This window comes from Pristiophorus japonicus, chromosome 9, assembly GCF_044704955.1.
Source record: "Pristiophorus japonicus isolate sPriJap1 chromosome 9, sPriJap1.hap1, whole genome shotgun sequence".
NCBI lineage: Eukaryota > Metazoa > Chordata > Chondrichthyes > Pristiophoridae > Pristiophorus > Pristiophorus japonicus.
This window is the reverse complement of record NC_091985.1, coordinates 223,415,883-223,437,239: the sequence shown is the minus strand read 5'-3', so window position 1 is coordinate 223,437,239 and position 21,357 is coordinate 223,415,883. Positions and strand designations below refer to the sequence as shown.

The window sequence follows — 21,357 nt, the reverse complement described above, 5'->3', positions numbered from 1 at the left end:
ACACCTAGGTCTCATTGCACCTCCCCTTTTCCTAATCTGTCACCATTCAGATAATATTCTGCCTTCCTGTTTTTGCCACCAAAGTGGATAACCTCACATTTATCTACATTATACTGCATCTGCCATGCATTTGCCCACTCACCTAACCTGTCCAGGTTACCCTGCAGCCTCTTAGCATCCTCCTCACAGCTCACACTGCCACCTAGTTTAGTGTCATCTGCAAACTTGGAGATATTACACTCCATTCCTTCGTCTAAATCATTGATGTATATTGTAAGTAGCTGGGGTCCCAGCACTGAACCTTGCGGTACCCCACTAGTCAGTGCCTGCCATTCTGAAAAGGACCCATTTACTCATACTCTTTGCTTCCTGTCTGCCAACCAGTTCTCAATCCACATCAGCACATTACCCCCAATCCCATGTGCTTTAACTTTGCACATTAATCTCTTGTGTGGGACCTTGTCGAAAGCCGTCTGAAAGTCCAAATACACATCAATTGGTTCTCCCTTGACCACTCTACTGGAAACATCCTCAAAAAATTCCAGCAGATTTGTCAAGCATGATTTCCCTTTCACAATTCCGTGCTGACTTGGACCTATCATGTCACCTCTTTCCAAATGCGCTGCTATGACATCCTGAATAATTGATTCCATCATTTTACCCACTACCGATGTCAGGCTGACCGGTCTATAATTCCCTGTTCTCTCTCTCCCTCCTTTTTAAAAAAAGTGGGGTTATATTGGCTACCCTCCACTCCATAGGAACTGATCCAGAGTCAATGAAATGTTGGAAAATGACTGTCAATGCATCCGCTATTTCCAAGGCCACCTCCTTAAGTACTCTGGGATGCAGTCCATCAGGCCCTGGGGATTTATCGGCCTTCAATCCCATCAATTTCCCCAACACAATTTCCCGACTAATAAAGATTTCCCTCAGTTCCTCCTTACTAGACCCTCTGACCCCTTTTATATCCGGAAAGTTGTTTGTGTCCTCTTTAGTGAATACCAAACCAAAGTACTTGTTCAATTGGTCTGCCATTTCTTTGTTCCCCATTATAACTTCCCCTGATTCTGACTGCAGGGGACCTATGTTTGTCTTTACTAACCTTTTTCTCTTTACATATCTGTAGAAGCTTTTGCAGTCCGTCTTAATGTTCCTTGCAAGCTTCCTCTCGTACTCTATTTTCCCTGCCCTAATCAAACCCTTTGTCCTCCTCTGCTGAGTTCTAAATTTCTCCCAGTCCCCGGGTTCGCTGCTATTTCTGGCCAATTTGTATGCCACTTCCTTGGCTTTAATACTATCCCTGATTTCCCTTGATAGCCACGGTTGAGCCATCTTCCCTTTTTTATTTTTACTCCAGACAGGGATGTACAATTGTTGTAGTTCATCCATGCGGTCTCTAAATTTCTGCCATTGTCCATCCACTGTCAACCCCTTAAGTATCATTCGCCAATCTATCCTAGCCAATTCACGCCTCATACCTTCAAAGTTACCCTTCTTTCAGTTCTGGACCATGGTCTCTGAATTAACTGTTTCATTCTCCATCCTAATGTAGAATTCCACCATATTATGGTCACTCTTCCCCAAGGGGCCTTGCACAACGAGATTACTAATTCATCTAGCAGCGTAATGTCAGCGAGTGGTGATTGATTGCCCTGGGAACCAACAGGAAGAGAGGTCAGAGGCCGGAGGGCCCAGGGAGCAGCGTGTTCTGCAACCAATCGCGGTGCTTGAGGGGTGGATCCTGAGTCGGCCTGTCAGGTGAGTCAGTGAGAACCCCTGTTAAACAATTCATTTTTAAAAAGTTAAATCAAGATTTATTTTGTCAACCAAACAGTTTAACATTTGTCAGTATTTTGTTTTCCTGGAGTTCCTATTATAAGTTTCAGACACTTCATTGCCATGTGGACCAAGTGTTTGAAGATCATTCAATTCCCTCTCTACATGTCACTGTTAGTTAAAGGGACAGAGATTGATTTCCTCTCATTGTACATCTGTCATCGTTAAAGTAACATCCTTCCTGTTAGTGAGTCACAGTCTGCACTGGGGGAGACGGCTGGTGGCTTCAGCTTTTAAAATTCTCATCCTCTTGTTCAAATCCCTCCAAGGCCTCACCCCTCCCTATCTCTGTAACCTCCTCCAGCCCACCAACCCTCTTAATAAGGAGGAACCATTTTCAGTGTCAGAAGGGTCGGTAACCAGAGGGACAGATTTAAGGTGTTTGGCCAATGAACCAAATGCTACATGAGGGGACAAATTAAGCAGTGAGATGTTATGACCTGGAACGCACTGCCTGAAAGGGTGGTGGAAGCAGATTCACCAGTAACTTCTTTAGGTGACTCTTTGTGCTCATTGAGGTGATGGAGGTTAGTGCCGGGCAACAGGACATTTTATAAGAACAGAAGAATTAGGAGCAGGAGGAGGCCATACCACCCCTCGAGCCTGCTACGCCATTCAATAGGATCATAGCTTATCTTAAACTTTTTATCAGTCAGAGCATCTCATGTCACCCTCTGGGATTCCTGGGGCAGGGACAGTCTAATTTACATACAGAATATAGCTCCATCAACACTTCCCTGAGAGTGTTTGATGGGACAGTGTAGCGTGAGCTTTACTCTGTATCTAACCCGTGCTGTACCTGCCCTGGGAGTGTTTGATGGGACACTATAGAGGGAGCTTTACTCTGTATCTAATCCGTGCTGTACCTGATTGAAGAGTGCTTCAGACAGACACTTGGTGCTCAGAATACCCCGTTCCCCAGCACTGACATCCATCACCTCCATGAGAATATAATTTAACTGTAACTAAAAGATAAGAGAAACCCATCAGTTCCTCCTCCGGACACAGATCCAGAGGGACAGTGAGTGTCCCGAACATTGTTGTCCAGTGTGCTCGATAGTTCTTCCCTGGGTCTAAGCCTTTTGGTGATGATTTGAATTTGATGCCCTCGAGTTACTGACTCGCCGACTGGTGGAAATAGTTTATCCTCATTTACCTGATCAAATTCTGACCACTTCCTTCAGATCTCCAATTACCCTTTGTTCTAATGAAAAGAGACCCAGTTTCTCCAATCTCCCCTGATAACTAAAGGCTCTTGTCCCTGGTATCATCTCAGTGAATCTCTCTGCACCCTCTCCATGGCCTCGACATCCTTCCTGGTGTAAGATCCCCAAGACCTGACACAATATTCGAACTGCATCCTAACCAATGATTTGTACAGGTTTACATAGAAACATAGAAATTAGGTGCAGGAGTAGGCCATTTGGCCCCTCGAGCCTGCACTACCATTCAATAAGATCATGGCTGATCATTTAACCTCAGTACCCCTTTCCTGCTTTCACTCTATACCCCTTGATCCCTTTGGCCGTAAGGGCCATATCTATCTCCCTTTTGAATATATCTAACGAACTGGCATCAACAACTCTCTGCGGTAGAGAATTCCACAGGTTAACCACTCTCTGGGATCAGGTTTCGGGCCGCGCCTGATTTCCATGCTTAAAACCGCGCCTAAAACTTACCTCGGTATTCTCCCCACTGCTGGAACGTTCCAGGCACTTTGCGCAGCGGAGCACAAGCTGTGGGGGGGCGGAGCCAGGTCCCGGCGCTGCACACACTGCTGGGATCGCTGCACATGTGCGCTAGAGTGTGCGTGCATGTGCAGTAGCTCCAGGCAGCCCCCGTTCAGCTCCCGCTCTGCTCCCCCGCCCTGCATGTCCTTGGTGGGGTCCGCCCGCCCGGCATCTTGCTCGGGGCGCGCCCCGCCTGAAGTCTTCGGCCCGACTTCCTTTCGTCGGCCGGGCCCGTTCAGCCTCCCCCGCCCCCCCCCCGCCTCTCCTCCCCCACCCCCGCCGCTCCTCCCCCGCCCCTCCTCTCTGCACCTCTCCCCCCCTCCCTCTCCACCTCCCTCCCTCCCCCTCCCCCTCCCCTCCCCCTCCCCTCCCTCCCTCCCTCTCCCCTCCCCTCCCCTCCCTCCCCTCTTCCCCTCCCTCCCCCCTCTCCTCCTCTCCTCTTCCCCTCCCTCCCCTTCCCCTCCCTCCCCCCTCTCCTCTCCCCTCTCTCCCCCCTCTCCTCTCCCCCTCCCTCCCCCCTCTCCTCTCCCCCTCCCTCCCCCCTCTTCTCTCCCCTCCCTCCCCCCTCTTCTCTCCCCCTCCCTCCCCCCTCTTCTCTCCCCCTCCCTCCCCCCCTCTTCTCTCCCCCTCCCTCCCCCTCTTCTCTCCCCCCTCCCTCCCCCCTCTCCTCTCCCCCCACCCACCCTCTCCTCTCCGCCTCCCTCCCTCTCCTCTCCCTCTCCCTCCCTCCCTCTCCTCCCCCCCTCTCCTCCCCCCCCTCTCCTCCCCCCCTCTCCTCCCCCCTCTCCTCCCCCCCCTCCCTCTCCCCTCCCTCTCCCCCCCCCTTCCTCCCCCCTCCCTCCCTCTCCTACCCTCTCCTCTCCCTCTCCTCTCCCCCTCCCTCACCTCTCCCCCTCCCTCCCTCTCCTCTCCCCCTCCCTCCCTCTCCTCTCCCCCTCCCTCCCTCTCCTCTCCCCCTCTTTCCCTCTCCCTCTCCTCTCCCCCTCTTTCCCCTCTCCTCTCCTCTCCCCCTCTTTCCCTCTCCTCTCCCCTCCCTCCCTCTCCCCCTCCCTCCCTCCCTCTCCTCCTCCCTCCCCTCCCCCTCCCTCCCTCCCTCCCCTCTCCCCCTCCCTCCCTCTCCTCTCCCCCTCCCTCCCTCTCCTCTCCCCCTCCCTCCCTCTCCTCTCCCCCTCCCTCCCTCTCCTCTCCCCCTCCCTCCCTCTCCTCTCCCCTCCTCTTCCTCTCCCTCCCTCCCTCCCACTCCTCTCCCTCCCTCCCACTCCTCTCCACCTCCCTCCCTCTCCTCTCCTCCTCCCTCCCTCTCCTCTCCCCCTCCCTCTCCTCTCCCCCTCCCTCCCTCCCTCCCTCTCCTCTCCCCCTCCCTCCATCTCCTCTCCCCCTCCCTCCCTCCCTCTCCTCTCCCCCTCCCTCCCTCCCTCTCCTCTCCCCCTCCCTCCCTCTCTTCTCCCCCTCCCTCTCCTCCTCCCCTCCCTCTCCTCCTCCCCCTCCATCCCTCCCTCTCCTCGCCCCCTCCCTCCCTCCCTCCCTCCCTCTCCTCTCCCCCCCTCCCTCCCTCCTCCTCTCCCCCTCCCTCCCTCTCCTCTCCCCCTCCCTCCCTCTCCTCTCCCCTCCCTCCCTCCCTCCCTCTCCTCTCCCCCTCCCTCCCTCTCCTCTCCCCCATCCTCTTCCTCTCCTCTCCCTCCCTCCCTCCCTCCTCCCACTCCTCTCCCCCTCCCTCCCTCTCCGCTCCTCCTCCCTCCCTCTCCTCTCCCCCCTCCCTCCCTCTCCTCTCCCTCCCTCTCCTCTCCCCCTCCTCTTCCTCTCCTCTCCCTCCCTCCCTCTCCGCTCCTCCTCCCTCCCTCTCCTCTCCCCCTCCCTCCCTCTCCTCTCCCCCTCCCTCCCTCTCCTCTCCCCCTCCCTCCCTCCCTCCCTCTCCTCTCCCCCCCTCTCCTCTCCCCCCCTCTCCTCTCCCCCTCTCCCCTCCCCCTCCCCCCTCCCTCTCCCCCTCCCTCCCTCCCCCCTCCCTCCCTCTCCCCCCTCCCTCCCTCCCTCCCCCTCCCTCCCTCCCTCCCCTCCCCCCTCCCTCCCTCCCTCCCCTCCCCCCTCTCCCCTCTCCTCTCCCCCCTCTCCTCTCCCCCCTCCCTCCCTCTCCTCTCCCACCTCCCTCCCTCTCCTCTCCCACCTCCCTCCCTCTCCTCTCCACCTCCCTCCCTCTCCTCTCCCACCTCCCTCCCTCTCCTCTCCCACCTCCCTCCCTCTCCCTCCTCCCACCTCCCTCCCTCTCCTCTCCCACCTCCCTCCCTCTCCTCTCCCACCTCCCTCCCTCTCCTCTCCACCTCCCCTCCCTCTCCTCTCCCACCTCCTCCCCCTCCTCCCCCTCCTCTCCCACCTCCCTCCCTCTCCTCTCCCACCTCCCTCCCTCCCTCTCCTCTCCCACCTCCCTCCCTCCCTCTCCTCTCCCACCTCCCTCCCTCCTCTCCTCTCCCACCTCCCTCCCTCTCCTCTCCCACCTCTTTCCCTCTCCCACCTCCCTCCCTCTCCCACCTCCCTCCCTCTCCTCTCCCCCCTCCCTCCCTCCCTCTCCTCTCCCCCCTCCCTCCCTCTCCCCCCTCCCTCCCTCTCCTCTCCCCCCTCCCTCCCTCTCCTCTCCCCCCTCCCTCCCTCTCCTCTCCCCCCTCCCTCCCTCTCCTCTCCCCCCTCCCTCCCTCTCCTCTCCCCCCTCCCTCCCTCTCCTCTCCCCCTCCCTCCCTCTCCCTCTCCCCCCTCCCTCCCTCTCCTCTCCCCCCTCCCTCCCTCTCCTCTCCCACTCCCTCCCTCTCCTCTCCCCCCTCCCTCCCTCTCCTCTCCCCCCTCCCACCCTCTCCTCTCCCCCCTCCCTCCCTCTCCTCTCCCCCCTCCCTCCCTCTCCTCTCCCCCCTCCCTCCCTCTCCTCTCCCCCCCTCCCCTCCCTCCCTCTCCCCCCTCCCTCCCTCTCCTCCCTCCCTCCCTCTCCCCCCTCCCTCCCTCTCCTCTCCCCCCTCCCTCCCTCTCCTCTCCCCCCTCCCTCCCTCTCCTCTCCCCCCTCCCTCCCTCTCCTCTCCCCCCTCCCTCCCTCTCCTCTCCCCCCTCCCTCCCTCTCCTCCCCCTCCCCTCCCTCTCCTCCCTCCCTCCCTCTCCTCTCCCCCCTCCCTCCCTCTCCCTCTCCCCCCTCCCTCCCTCTCCTCTCCCACCTCCCTCCCTCTCCTCTCCCACCTCCCTCCCTCTCCTCTCCCACCTCCCTCCCTCTCCTCTCCCACCTCCCTCCCTCTCCTCTCCCACCTCCCTCCCTCTCCTCTCCCACCTCCCTCCCTCTCCTCTCCCACCTCCCTCCCTCTCCTCTCCCACCTCCCTCCCTCTCCTCTCCCACCTCCCTCCCTCTCCTCTCCCACCTCCCTCCCTCTCCTCTCCCACCTCCCTCTCCTCTCCACCTCCCTCCCTCTCCTCTCCCACCTCCCTCCCTCTCCTCTCCCACCTCCCTCCCTCTCCTCTCCCACCTCCCTCCCTCTCCTCTCCCACCTCCCTCCCTCTCCTCTCCCACCTCCCTCCCTCTCCTCTCCCTCCCTCTCCTCTCCCACCTCCCTCCCTCTCCTCTCCCCACCTCCCTCCCTCTCCTCTCCCACCTCCCTCCCTCTCCTCTCCCACCTCCCTCCCTCTCCTCTCCCCCTCCCTCCCTCTCCTCTCCCCGCTCCCTCCCTCTCCTCTCCCCCCTCCTCTCCCCCCTCCCTCCCTCTCCTCTCCCCCCTCCCTCCCTCTCCTCTCCCCCCTCCCTCCCTCTCCTCTCCCCCCTCCCTCCCTCTCCTCTCCCCCCTCCCTCCCTCTCCTCTCCCCCCTCCCTCCCTCTCCTCTCCCCCCTCCTCCCTCTCCTCTCCCCCTCCCTCCCTCTCCTCTCCCCCCTCCCTCCCTCTCCTCTCCCCCCTCCCTCCCTCTCCTCTCCCCCCTCCCTCCCTCTCCTCTCCCCCCTCCCCTCCCTCTCCTCTCCCCCCTCCCTCCCTCTCCTCTCCCCCTCCCTCCCTCTCCTCTCCCCCCTCCCTCCCTCTCCTCTCCCCCTCCCTCCCTCTCCTCTCCCCCCTCCCTCCCTCCCTCTCCTCTCCCCCTCCCTCCCTCCCTCTCCTCTCCCCCTCCCTCCCTCCCTCTCCTCTCCCCCCTCCCTCCCTCCCTCTCCTCTCCCCCTCCCTCCCTCCCTCTCCTCTCCCCCCTCCCTCCCTCCCTCTCCTCTCCCCCCTCCCTCCCTCCCTCTCCCCCCTCCCTCCCTCCCTCTCCCTCTCCCCCCTCCCTCCCTCCCTCTCCTCCCCCCTCCCTCCCTCCCTCTCCTCTCCCCCCTCCCTCCCTCCCTCTCCTCTCCCCCCTCCCTCCCTCCCTCTCCTCTCCCCCCTCCCTCCCTCCCTCTCCTCTCCCCCCTCCCCTCCCTCCCTCTCCTCTCCCCCCTCCCTCCCTCCCTCTCCTCTCCCCTCCCTCCCTCCCTCCCTCTCCTCTCCTCCCCCTCCCTCCCTCCCTCTCCTCTCCCCCTCCCTCCCTCTCCTCTCCCCCCTCCCTCCCTCCCTCTCCTCTCCCCCCTCCCTCCCTCCCTCTCCTCTCCCCCCTCCCTCCCTCCCTCTCCTCTCCCCCTCCCTCCCTCCCCTCTCCCCCTCCCTCCCTCCCTCTCCTCTCCCCCCTCCCTCCCTCCCTCTCCTCTCCCCCCTCCCTCCCTCCCTCTCCTCTCCCTCCCTCCCTCTCCTCTCCCTCCCTCCCTCTCCTCTCATCCCCTTCCTCTCCTCTCCCCCCTCCCTCCCTCCCTCTCCTCCCCCCTCTCCTCCCCTCCCTCCCTCTCCCTCTCCCCTCTCCTCTCCCCCTCCCTCCCTCTCCTCTCCCCTCCCACCCTTTCCTCTCCCCCCTCCCTCCCCCCCCCTCCCTCCCCCCCCTCCCTCTCCCCCCCTCCCCCTCCCCCCCCTCCCTCTCCCCCCCTCTCCTCTCCCCCCTCTCCTCTCCCCCCTCCCTCCCTCTCCTCTCCCCCCTCCCTCCCTCCCCTCTCCCCCCCTCTCCTCTCCCCCCTCCCTCCCTCTCCTCTCCCCCCTCCCTCCCTCTCCTCTCCCCCCTCCCTCCCTCTCCTCTCCCCCCTCCCTCCCTCTCCTCTCCCCCCTCCCTCCCTCTCCTCTCCCCCCTCCCCCCTCCCTCCCTCTCCTCTCCCCCCTCCCCCCTCCCTCCCTCTCCTCTCCCCCCTCCCCTCCCTCCCTCTCCTCTCCCCCTCCCTCCCTCCCTCTCCTCTCCCCCCTCCCTCCCTCCCTCTCCTCTCCCCCTCCCTCCCTCCCTCTCCTCTCCCCCTCCCTCCCTCTCCTCTCCCCCCTCCCTCCCCCCCCTCCCTCTCCCCCCTCTCCTCTCCCCCCTCCCTCCCTCTCCTCTCCCCCCTCCCTCCCTCTCCTCTCCCCCCTCCCTCCCTCTCCTCTCCCCCCTCCCTCCCTCTCCTCTCCCCCTCCCTCCCTCTCCTCTCCCCCCTCCCTCCCTCTCCTCTCCCCCCTCCCTCCCTCTCCTCTCCCCCCTCCCTCCCTCTCCTCTCCCTCTCCTCCCTCCCTCTCCTCTCCCACCTCCTCTCCCCTCTCCTCTCCCCCTCCCTCCCTCTCCTCTCCCCCTCCCTCCCTCTCCCCCCTCCCTCCCTCTCCTCTCCCCCCTCCCTCCCTCTCCCCTCCCCCCTCCCTCCTCCCCCTCTCCTCTCCCCCCTCCCTCCCTCCCTTCCCCCTCCCTCCCTCCCTCCTTCTCCTCTCCCCCCTCCCTCCCTCTCCCCTCCCCCCTCTATCCCTCTCCCCCCCCCCTCCCTCCCTCTCCCCCTCTCCTCTCCCCCCTCCCTCCCTCCCTCCCTCCCCCCTCCCTCCCCTCCCTCCTTCTCCTCTCCCCCCTCCCTCCCTCCCTCTCCCTCTCCCCCCTCCCTCCCTCCCTCCCCTCTCCCCCCTCCCTCCCTCCCTCCCCTCTCCCCCCTCCCTCCCTCCCTCCCCTCTCCCCCCTCCCTCCCTCCCTCTCCCTCTCCCCCCTCCCTCCCTCCCTCCCTCCCCTCTCCCCCCTCCCTCCCTCCCTCTCCTCTCCCCCCCTCCCTCCTCCCTCTCCTCTCCCCCCTCCCTCCCTCCCTCTCCTCTCCCCCCTCCCTCCCTCCCTCTCCTCTCCTCTCCCTCCCTCCTCCCTCCCTCTCCTCTCATCCCCTTCCTCTCCTCTCCCCCCCTCCCTCCCTCCCTCTCCTCCCCCCTCCCTTCCTCCCTCTCCTCCCCCCCTCCCTCCCTCTCCTCCCCCCTCCCTCCCTCTCCTCCCCCCCTCCCTCCCTCTCCTCCCCCCCTCCCTCCCTCTCCTCCCCCCTCTCCTCCCCTCCCTCCCTCTCCTCTCCCCCTCCCCTCTCCTCCCTCCCTCCCTCTCCTCTCCCCCCTCCCTCCCTCTCCTCTCCCCCTCCCCTCCCTCTCCTCTCCTCTCCCCCCTCCCTCCCTCTCCTCTCCCACCTCCCTCCCCTCTCCTCTCCCACCTCCTCTCCCTCTCCTCTCCCCCTCCCTCCCTCTCCCTCTCCCTCCCTCCCTCTCCCCCCTCCCTCCCTCTCCTCTCCCCCCTCCCTCCCTCTCCCCTCCCCCCTCCCTCCCTCTCCCCCCCCCCTCCCTCCCTCTCCCCCCTCTCCTCTCCCCCCTCCCTCCCTCCCTCCCTTCCCCTCCTCTCCCCCCTCCCTCCCTCTCCCCTCCCCCCTCCCTCCCTCTCCCCCCCCCCTCCCTCCCTCTCCCCCTCTCCTCTCCCCCCTCCCTCCCTCCCTCCCCCCTCCCTCCCTCCCTCCCTCCTTCTCCTCTCCCCCTCCCTCCCTCCCTCTCCTCTCCCCCCTCCCTCCCTCCCTCCCCTTTTCCCCCCTCCCTCCCTCCCTCTCCTCTCCCCCCTCCCTCCCTCCCTCCCTCCCTCCCCTCTCCCCCCTCCCTCCCTCCCCTCCTCTCCCCCCTCCCTCCCTCCCTCTCCTCTCCCCCCTCCCTCCCTCCCTCTCCTCTCCCCCCTCCCTCCCTCCCTCTCCTCTCCCCCTCCTCCCTCCCTCTCCTCTCCCCCTCCCTCCCTCCCTCCCTCTCCTCTCCTCTCCTCTCCCTCCCTCCTCCCTCCTCCCTCCCTCTCCTCTCATCCCCTTCCTCTCCTCTCCCCCCTCCCTCCCTCCCTCCTCCCCCCTCCCTCCCTCCCTCTCCTCCCCCCCTCCCTCCCTCTCCTCCCCCCCTCCCTCCCTCTCCTCCCCCCTCCTCCCTCTCCTCCCCCCCTCTCCTCCCCCCCTCCCTCCCTCTCCTCCCCCCCTCCCTCCCTCTCCTCCCCCCCTCCCTCCCTCTCCTCCCCCCTCCCTCCCTCTCCTCCCCCCCTCCCTCCCTCTCCTCCCCCCTCTCCTCCCCTCCCTCCCTCTCCTCTCCCCCTCCCCTCTCCTCCCTCCCTCTCCTCTCCCCCTTCCTCCCTCTCCTCTCCCCCTCCCACCCTTTCCTCTCCCCCCTCCCTCCCCCCCTCCCTCTCCTCTCCCCCCCTCTCCTCTCCCCCTCTCCTCTCCCCCCTCCCTCCCTCTCCTCTCCCCCCTCCCTCCCTCTCCTCTCCCCCCTCCCTCCCTCTCCTCTCCCCCCTCCCTCCTCTCCTCTCCCCCCTCCCTCCCTCTCCTCTCCCCCCTCCCTCCCTCTCCTCTCCCCCTCCCACCCTTTCCTCCCCCCCCTCCCTCCCCCCCCTCCCTCCCCCCCTCCCTCCCCCCCCTCCCTCTCCCCCCCTCTCCTCTCCCCCCTCCCTCCCTCTCCTCTCCCCCCTCCCTCCCTCTCCTCTCCCCCCTCCCTCCCTCTCCTCTCCCCCCTCCCTCTCCCTCCCTCTCCTCTCCCCCCTCCCTCCCTCTCCTCTCCCCCTCCCTCCCTCTCCTCTCCCCCCTCCCTCCCTCTCCTCTCCCACCTCCCTCCCTCTCCTCTCCCACCTCCCTCCCTCTCCTCTCCCACCTCCTCTCCCCTCTCCTCTCCCCCCTCCCTCCCTCTCCCCTCCCCCCTCCCTCCCTCTCCCCCTCTCCTCTCCCCCCTCCCTCTCCTCTCCCCCCTCCCTCCCTCTCCTCTCCCCCCCTCCCTCCCTCTCCTCTCCCCCCCTCCCTCCCTCTCCTCTCCCCCCTCCCTCCCTCTCCTCTCCCCCCCTCCCTCCCTCTCCTCTCCCTCTCCCTCTCCCCATCCCTCCCTCTCCTCATCCCTCCCTCTCCTCTCCCTCATCCCTCTCTCTCCTCTCCCCATCCCTCCCTCTCCTCTCCCCATCCCTCCCTCTCCTCTCCCCATCCCTCCCTCTCCTCTCCCTCATCCCCCCCACTCCTCTCCCCCATCCCTCCCCCCTTCCTCCCCCCACCCCTCTCTGTCAGAAACACAGAGGAACACTGACAGACAGAGAGAGAGAGAGAGAGAGACACGCGGGGGGGGGGGGGGGGGAGGGCTCCCGGTGCTGCAGTCGGTTAGTAGGAACTTAATTTTTTATTTATTGATTTTTTAAAATTATTTATTTATTTATTTATTTAGATTGATTTATTGGTTGATTTATTGATTTATTTATCATTTATTATTGATGATGGCTCTTTATTTGTAAAAGTGATGTGTTTCATGTTTGTAAAAACTCCCCCCCCCCCCCCACCGCCCCCCCCATCTCTCATCCTTACGCCTGATTTCTAAGTGTAGGCAAGGATTTTCTGAGCATACAAAAATCTACACTAACTCCATTCTAAGTTAGTTTGGAGTAAGTTTTCGCTGCATAAACTTGCAAAACAGGCGTAAGTGGCCGGATACGCGCGCTTTTGAAAAAAAAAGATCTGTTCTGAAATGAAACTGTTCTAACTGACTAGAACTGGAGCAAACGGAATGCTGAGAATTGCAATTTCTAAGATACTCCATTCTAAACTAGTTGCTCCACAAAAATAGGAGCAACTCAGGCCGAAACTTGACCCGTCTATTTGAAGAAGTTTCTTCTCATCTCGGTCCTAAATGGCTTATCCCTTATTCTTAGACTGTTGCCCCTGGTTCTGGAACTCCCCAGCAACGGGAACATTCTTCCTGCCTCTAACCTGTCCCATCCCGTCAGAATTTTATACGTTTCCAGGAGATCCCCTCTCATTCTTCTAAACTCCAATGGATACAAGCCCAGTTGATCCAGTCTCTCCTCATATGTCAGTCCTGCCATCCCGGGAATCAATCTGGTGAACATTTTCTGTACTCCCTTAATAGCAAGACCATCCTTCCTCAGATTAGGAGACCAAAACTGAATCCTCTAGCTATGAAGGCCAACATGCCATTTGCCTTCTTCACCGCCTGCTGTACCTGCATGCCAAACTTCAATGAATGATGTACCATGACACCCAGGTCTCGTTGCAACTCCCCTTTTCCTAATCTGTCAGCATTCAGATAATGTTCTATCTTCCTGTCTTTGCCCCCAAAGTGGGTAACCTCACATTTATCCACATTATACTGCATTTGCCCACTCACCTAACCTGTCCAAGTCACCCTGCAGCCTCTTAGCATCCTCCTCACAGCTCACACCGCCACTCAGCTTAGTGTCATCTGCAAACTTGGAGATATTACATTCAATTCCTTCATCTAAATCATTGATGTATATTGTAAATAGCTGGGGTCCCAGCACTGAACCCTGCGGCACCCCACTGGTCACTGCCTGCCATTCTGAAAAGGACCCGTTTATTCTGACTCTCTGCTTCCTGTCTGCCAACCAGTTCTCAATCCACGTCAATACATTACCCCCAATACCATGTGCTTTAATTTTGCACACTAATCTCTTGTGTGGGACCTTGTCAAAAGCCTTTTGAAAGTCCAAATACACCACATCCACTGGTTCTTCCTTGTCCACTTTACTAGTTACATCCTCAAAAAATTCTCGAAGTTTTGTCAAGCATGATTTCATGCTGACTTGGACCGATCCTGTCACTGCTTTTCAAATGCGCTGCTATTTCATCTTTAATCATTTATTCCAACAGTTTCCCCACTACTGATGTCAGGCTAACCGGTCTATAATTCCACATTTTCTCTCTCTCTACTTTTTAAAAAAGTGGTGTTACATTAGCTACCCTCCAGTCCATAGGAACTGATCCAGAGTCAATAGAATGTTGGAAAATGATCACCAATGGATCCACTATTTCCAGGGCCACTTCCTTAAGTACTCTGGGATGCAGCCTATTAGGCGCTGGGGATTTATCAGCCTTCAATCCCATCAATTTCCCTAACACAGTTTCCTGACTAATAAGGATTTTCTTCAGTTCCTCCTTTTTGCTGGACCCTCGAACCCCTAGTATTTCCGGAAAATTATTTGTACCTTCTTTAGTGATGCTTGACAAATCTTCTGGAATTTTTTGAGGATGTTTCCAGTAAAGTGGACAAGGGAGAACCAGTTGATGTGGTATATTTGGACTTTCAGAAGGCGTTCGACAAGGTCCCACACAAGAGATTGATGTGCAAAGTTAGAGCACATGGGATTGGGGGTAGTGTGCTGACATGGATTGAGAACTGGTTGTCAGACAGGAAGCAAAGAGTAGGAGTAAATGGGTACTTTTCAGAATGGCAGGCAGTGACTAGTGGGGTACCGCAAGGTTCTGTGCTGGGGCCCCAGCTGTTTACACTGTACATTAATGATTTAGATGAGGGGATTAAATGTAGTATCTCCAAATTTGCAGGTGACACTAAGTTGGGTGGCAGTGTGAGCTGCGAGGAGGATGCTGTGAGGCTGCAGAGCGACTTGGATAGGTTAGGTGAGTGGGTAAATGCATGGCAGATGAAGTATAATGTGGATAAATGTGAGGTTATCCACTTTGGTGGTAAAAACAGAGAGACAGACTATTATCTGAATGGTGACAGATTAGGAAAAGGGGAGGTGCAAAGAGACCTGGGTGTCATGGTACATCAGTCATTGAAGGTTGGCATGCAGGTGCAGCAGGCGGTTAAGAAAGCAAATGGTATGTTGGCCTTCATAGCAAGGGGATTTGAGTACAGGGGCAGGGAGGTGTTGCTACAGTTGTACAGGGCATTGGTGAGGCCACACCTGGAGTATTGTGTACAGTTTTGGTCTCCTAACCTGAGGAAAGACATTCTTGCTATTGAGGGAGTGCAGCGAAGGTTCACCAGACTGATTCCCGGGATGGCAGGACTGACCTATCAAGAAAGACTGGATCAACTGGGCTTGTATTCACTGGAGTTCAGAAGAATGAGAGGGGACCTCATAGAAACATTTAAAATTCTGACGGGGTTAGACAGGTTAGAGGCAGGAAGAATGTTCCCAATGTTGGGGAAGTCCAGAACCAGAGGTCACAGTCTAAGGATAAGGGGTAAGCCATTTAGGACCGAGATGCGGAGGAACTTCTTCACCCAGAGAGTGGTGAACCTGTGGAATTCTCTACCACAGAAAGTTGTTGAGGCCAATTCACTAAATATATTCAAAAAGCAGTTAGATGAGGTCCTTACTACTAGGGGGATCAAGGGGTATGGCGAGAAAGCAGGAATGGAGTACTGAAGTTGAATGTTCAGCCATGAACTCATTGAATGGCGGTGCAGGCTAGGAGGGCCGAATGGCCTACTCCTGCACCTATTTTCTATGTTTCTATGTCTATGTTAAGACAGATCTAAAGTATTTGTTCAATTGGTCTGCCATTTCTTTGTTCCCCATTATAAATTCACCTGATTCTGACTGCAAAGGACCTACGTTTGTCTTCGCTAATCTTTTTCTCTTTACATATATCTATAGAAGCTTTTGCAGTCAGTTTTTACGTTCCCTGCAAGCTTCCTCTCATACTTTATTTTTCCCCTGCTAATTAGACCCTTTGTCCTCCTTTGCTGAATTCTAAATTTCTCCCAGTCCTCAGGTTTGCTGCTTTTTCTGGCCAATTTATATGCCTCTCCCTTGGATTTAACATTATCCCTAATTTCCCTTCTTAGCCATGGTTGAGCTACCTTCCCCTTTTTATTTTTACTCCAGACAGGAATGTACAATTGTTGAAGTTCATCTATGTAATCTATAAATATCTGCCATTGACTATCCACCGTCAACCCTTTAAGTACTATTTGCCAGTCTATTCTAGCCAATTCACATCTCATACCATCGACGTTACCTTTCCTTAAGTTCAGGACCCTAATCTCTGAATTAACACTGTCACTCTCTATTTTAATAAAGAATTCTACATATTATGGTCCCTCTTCCCTAGGGGGTCTCGCACAACAAGATTGCTAATTAGTCCTCTCTCATTACACAACACCCAGTCTAGGATGGCCAGCTCTCTAGTTGGTTCCTCAACATATTGGTCTAGAAAGCCATCCCGAATACACTCCAGGAAATCCTCCACTGCATTGCTCCCAGTTTGGTTAGCCCAATCTATATGTAAATTAAAGTCGCCCATGATAACTGCTGTACCTTTATGGCACGCATACCTAATTTCTTGCTTGATGCCATCCCCAACCTCACTACTACTGTTTGGTGGTCTGTACACAACTCCCACTAGTGTTTTCTGCCCTTTGGTATTCCGCAGCTCTACCCATACAGATTCCACATCATCCAAGTTAATGTCCTTCCTTACTATTGTGTTAATTTCCTCTTTAACCAGCAATGCTACCCCAGCTCCTTTTCCTTTCTCTCTATCCTTCCTGAATGTGACCTCTGCCCTTTTGTACTCTACACCCCTATTTATAAAACTTAGGATCACGTGCTTTTTTAACCGCTATTTCATCTTAAAGATTTGTATATCTGAACCGCTTGTAGGTTTTAGAGATATTAACATAGCATGGCTAAAATACATTGACATCAAATAGCTGATTAATGTGTATTATGGGAAAGAGAAGTTTAGTCTGAGTTAGAAACTCAAACAGGCGCTTCACTGCAGACAGGTCGCCATGGCAACACATAAGACATTCCATTCACTGAATCGAGCAGTTAGAATCTGTAATCAGATCTGGGGAAAAAACAGGGTTTTGTCTATTATTAACCACAAAGTAAGCTGAAAACAGCGGGAGGAATAGAATAGATTAGATTATAATGTGTGATGTCAATACCTATAACTGTGAAACAATCAGAAGTAATGTAATTTACAGCAGGCAATGGAGTTTAGGGATAATGAGAAAATTACTGAAGAAAAGTAACTGCTGGGAACCAGGGAAAGTGTCCTTGTAAATCACAGATTAGAGAATTTCCAGCTGTCTTTTCCTCGCTTCCTGACAAAACCCAGCAGGGAAGACAAAGAGGAGTCCGGTGCCAGAAGTGGATCACTGCAGGGTATAAAAGTGAGGGGAGACTGATGTAAGGGGGCAGTCGGGACTGGAGACACCGGAGATCAAGCTCAGGGTGCCCGAGGTTCCATCCAGTGGGCTGACCTCGTGTCAGTTACTGTGGACACGTGGGACTTGCCTGTTTACTCTGATTGATGAATCAATATAAAGTACGTCAGTGGACTGAGAATCTGCTCATCTTGTATTTCTTAGTCGGATATTAAAGTTGCTGACACTGCTAATGAATAAGACAAGACCTTAGCTAGAATCTTACAACCCTAAATCTCTCTACTCCTCTACTCTTTTTAAAGTTTTACCATTTAATGTACATTTCCTCCCAAAATCTATCATCACATTTCTCTGCATTAAATTTCATTTGCCATTTACCTGCCCCATTTACTAACCTGTGTGTTCACACTGAAGTCACTTACAGTCCTCTTCACAGTTGGCCATGGTCCCTCTTTTGGCGTCTTCTGGAGATTTTGATCTTGACCTGATGGCCTACATCCTAGGGTTTTGAAAGAGGTGGCCATTGCGATAGTGGATGCATTGGCTGTCATCTTCCAAAATTCCAAAGGTTCCCGCAGATTGGAAGGTAACTAATGTAACCCCACTATTTAAGAAAGGAGGGAGAGAGAAAATGGGGAACTACAGACCAGTTAGCCTGACATCAGTCGGAGAGAACATGCTAGAATCTATTATTAAGGACGTGGTAACAGGACAATTAGAAAATAACAATAGGATTGGGCAGAGTCAACATGGATTTATGAAAGGGACAAATCTGTTAGAGTTTTTTGAGGTTGTAACTAATAGAATAGATAAGTGGGAACCAGTGGATGTGGTGTATTTGGATTTTCAGAAAGCATTCGATATGGTGCCACACAAGAGGTTATTAAACACAATTAGGGCTCATGGGATTGGGGGTAATATACTAGCATGGATTTAGGATTGTTTAACTGACAGAAAACAAATAACCAGGTCATTTTCGGGTTGGCAGGCTGTTACTAGTGGGGTGCCGCAAGGATCGGTGCTTGGGCCCCAGCTATTCACAATCAAATCAATGATTTGGATGAGGGGACCAAATGTTATATATCCAAGTTTGCTGATGATACAAAGCTAGGTGGAAATGTAAGTTGTGAGGAGGATGCAAAGAGGTTTCAACGGGATATAGACAGGCTAAGTGAGTGGGTAAGAACATGGCAAATGGAATATAATGTGGAGGAATGTGAAGTTATCCACTTTGGTGGGAAAATTGGAAAAACAGAGTATTTTTTAAATGGTGAGTGGTTGGAAAATGTTGGTGTTCAGAGGGACCTGGGTGTCCTTGTACATGAATCACTGAAAGGTAACATGCAGGTACAGCAAGCATTTAAGAAAGCAAATGGTATGGTGGCCTTTATTTCAATAGGATTTGAGTATAAGTAAAAACACCTGACTGCAATTATATAGGGCCCTGGTGAGACCGCATCTGCAGTATTGTGTACAGTTTAGGTCTCCTTACCCAAGAAAGGATATACTTGCAATAGAGGGAGTGCAACGAAGGTTCACCAGACTGATTCCTGGGATGGGGGGGATTGTCCAATAAGGAGAGATTGAGCACACAAGGCCTATATGCTCTAGAGTTTAGAAGAATGAGAGGTGATCTCATTGAAACATATAAAAGTCTTACAGGGCTTGACAGGGTAGATGCAGGGAGGATGTTTCCCCTGGCTGGGGAGTCTAGAACCAGGGGTCACAGTCTCAGAATAAGGGGTCGGCCATTTAGGACTGAGTTGAGGAGAAACTTCTTCACTCAGATGGTGCTGAATCTTTGCAATTTTTTACCCCAGAGGGTTATGAAGGCTCAGTCTTTGAGTATATTCAAGACAGAGATCAATAGATTATTGGATATTAAGGGAATCAAGGGATATGGATACAGTGCAGGAAAGTGTAGTTGAGGTAGAAGATCAGCCGTGATCTTATTAAATGGCGGAGCAGGCTCGAGGGGCCGAATCGCCTACTCCTGCTCCAATTCTTATGTTCTTCTGTTCTTATAGGAACATGGAAACATAGAAAATAGGTGCAGGAGTAGGCCATTCGGCTCTTCAAGCCTGCACCACCATTCAGTAAGATCATGGCTGATCATTCACCTCAGTATCCCTTTCCTGCTTTCTCTCCATGCCCGTTGATCCCTTTAGCGGTAATGGCCATATCCATCTCCCTCTTGAATATATATAACGAACATGCATCAATAACTCTCTGCGGTAGAGAATTCCACAGGTTAACAACTCTCTGAGTGAAGAAGTTTCTCCTCATCTCAGTCCTAAATGGCTTACCCCTTATCCTTAGACTGTGACCCCTGGTTCTGGACGCCCCCAACCCTGGAACATTCTTCCTGCATCTAACCTGTGCAGTCCCGTCAGAATTTTATATGTTTCTATGAGATTCCCTCTCATCCTTTTAAACTCCAATGAATAAAGACCCAGTTGATCCAGTCTCTCCTCATATGTCAGTCCTGCCATCCCGGCAGTCAGTCTGGTGAACCTTTGCTGCACTCCCTCAATAGCAAGAACATCCTTCCTCAGATTAGGAGACCAAAACTGAACACAGTATTCCAGGTGAGGCCTCACCAAGGCCCTGTACAACTGCAGTAAGACCTCCCTGCTGCTATACTCAAATCCTCTCGCTATGAAGGCCAACATACCATTTTCCGCCTTCACCGCCTGCTGCATCTGCATGCCAACTTTCAATGACTGATGTACCATGACACCCAGGTCTTGTTGCACCTCCCCTTTTCCTAATCTGCTGCCATTCAGATAATATTCTGCCTTCATGTTTTTGCCACCAAAGTGGTTAACCTCACATTTATCCACATTATTCTGCATCTGCCATGCATTTGCCCACTCACCTAACCTGTCCAAGTCACCCTGCAGCCTCTTAGCATCCTCCTCACAGCCACCCAGCTTAGTATCATCTGCAAACTTGGAGATATTACATTCAATTCCTTCGTCTAAATCATTACTGTAAATTATAAATAGCTGGGGTCGCAGCACTGAGCCCTGCGGCACCCCACTAGTCACTGCCTGCCATTCTGACTCTCTGCTTCCTGACTGCCAACCAGTTCTCTATCCACGTCAATACATTACCCTCAATACCATGTGCTTTAATTTTGCACACCAATCTCTTGTGTGGAACCTTGTCAAAAGCCTTTTGAAAGTCCAAATACACCACATCCACTGATTCTCCCTTGTCCACTCTACTAGTTGCATCCTCAAAAAATTCTCAAAGATTTGTCAAGCATGATTTCCCTTTCATAAATCCATGCTGACTTGGACCGATCCTGTCATTGCTTTCCAAATGCGCTGCTATTTCATCTTTAATAATTGATTCCAACATTTTCCCCATTACTGATGTCAGGCTAACCGGTCTATAATTACCCGTTTTCTCTCTCCCTCCTTTTTTAAAAAGTGGTGTTACATTAGCTACCCTCCAGTCTATAGGAACTGATCCAGAGTCGATAGACTGTTGGAAAATGATCACCAATGCACCACTATTTCTAGGGCCACTTCCTTAAGTACTCTGGGATGCAGGCCCTGGGGATTCATCGGCCTTCAATCCCATCAATTTCCCTAACACAATTCCTGGCTAATAAGGATTTCCTTCAGTTCCTCCTTCTCGCTAGACTCTCTTGCCCCTAGTATTTACGGAACGCTATTTGTGTCTTCCTTAGTGAAGACAGAACCAAAGTATTTGTTCAATTGGTCTGCCATTTCTTTGCTCCCCATTATAAATTCACCTGATTCTGACTGCAAGGGAGCTACATTTCTTCACTAGTCTTTTCCTCTTTACATATCTATAGAAGCTTTTGCAGTCAGTTTTTATGTTTCCAGCAAGCTTCCTCTCATACTCTATTTCCCCCTCCTAATTAAACCATTTGCCCTCCTCTGCTAAATTCTACATTTCTCCCAGTCCTCAGGTTTGCTCCTTTTTCTGGCCAATTTATATGCCTCTTCCTTGGATTTAACACTATCCATAATTTAGAAACATAGAAAAATAGGTGCAGGAATAGGCCATTCGACCCTTCGAGCCTGCACCACCATTCAATAAGATCATGGCTGATCATTCCCTCAGTACCTCTTTCCTGCTTTCTCTCCATACCCCTTGATCCCCTTAGCAGTAAGGGCCATATCTAACTCCCTCTTGAATATATCCAATGAACTGGTATCAACAACTCTCTGTGGCAGGGAATTCTACAGGTTAACAGCTCTCTGAGTGAAGACGTTTATCCTAATCTCAGTCCTAAATGACCTACCCCTTATCCTAAGACTATGTCCCCTGGTTCTGGACTTCCCCAGCGTCGGGAACATTCTTCCCGCATCAAACCCTGTCCAGTCCCGTCAGAATCTTTTAAGTCTCTATGAGTTCCCCTCTCATCCTTCTAAACTCCAGTGAATAAAGGCCCAGTTGATCCAGTCTCTCCTCATATGTCAGTCCAGCCATCCCGGGAATCAGTCTGGTGAACCTTCGCTGCACTCCCTCAATAGCAAGAACGTCCTTCCTCAGATTAGGAGACCAAAACTGAACACAATATTCCAGGTGAG

General features: G+C 54.9%; 1 pseudogene; it reads left to right on the top strand.

The window, feature by feature from the left end:
- The window catches only part of LOC139273753 (zinc finger protein ZFP2-like), a 41,887-nt pseudogene that overhangs the window by 6,710 nt on the left and 13,820 nt on the right, over positions 1–21,357 (top strand).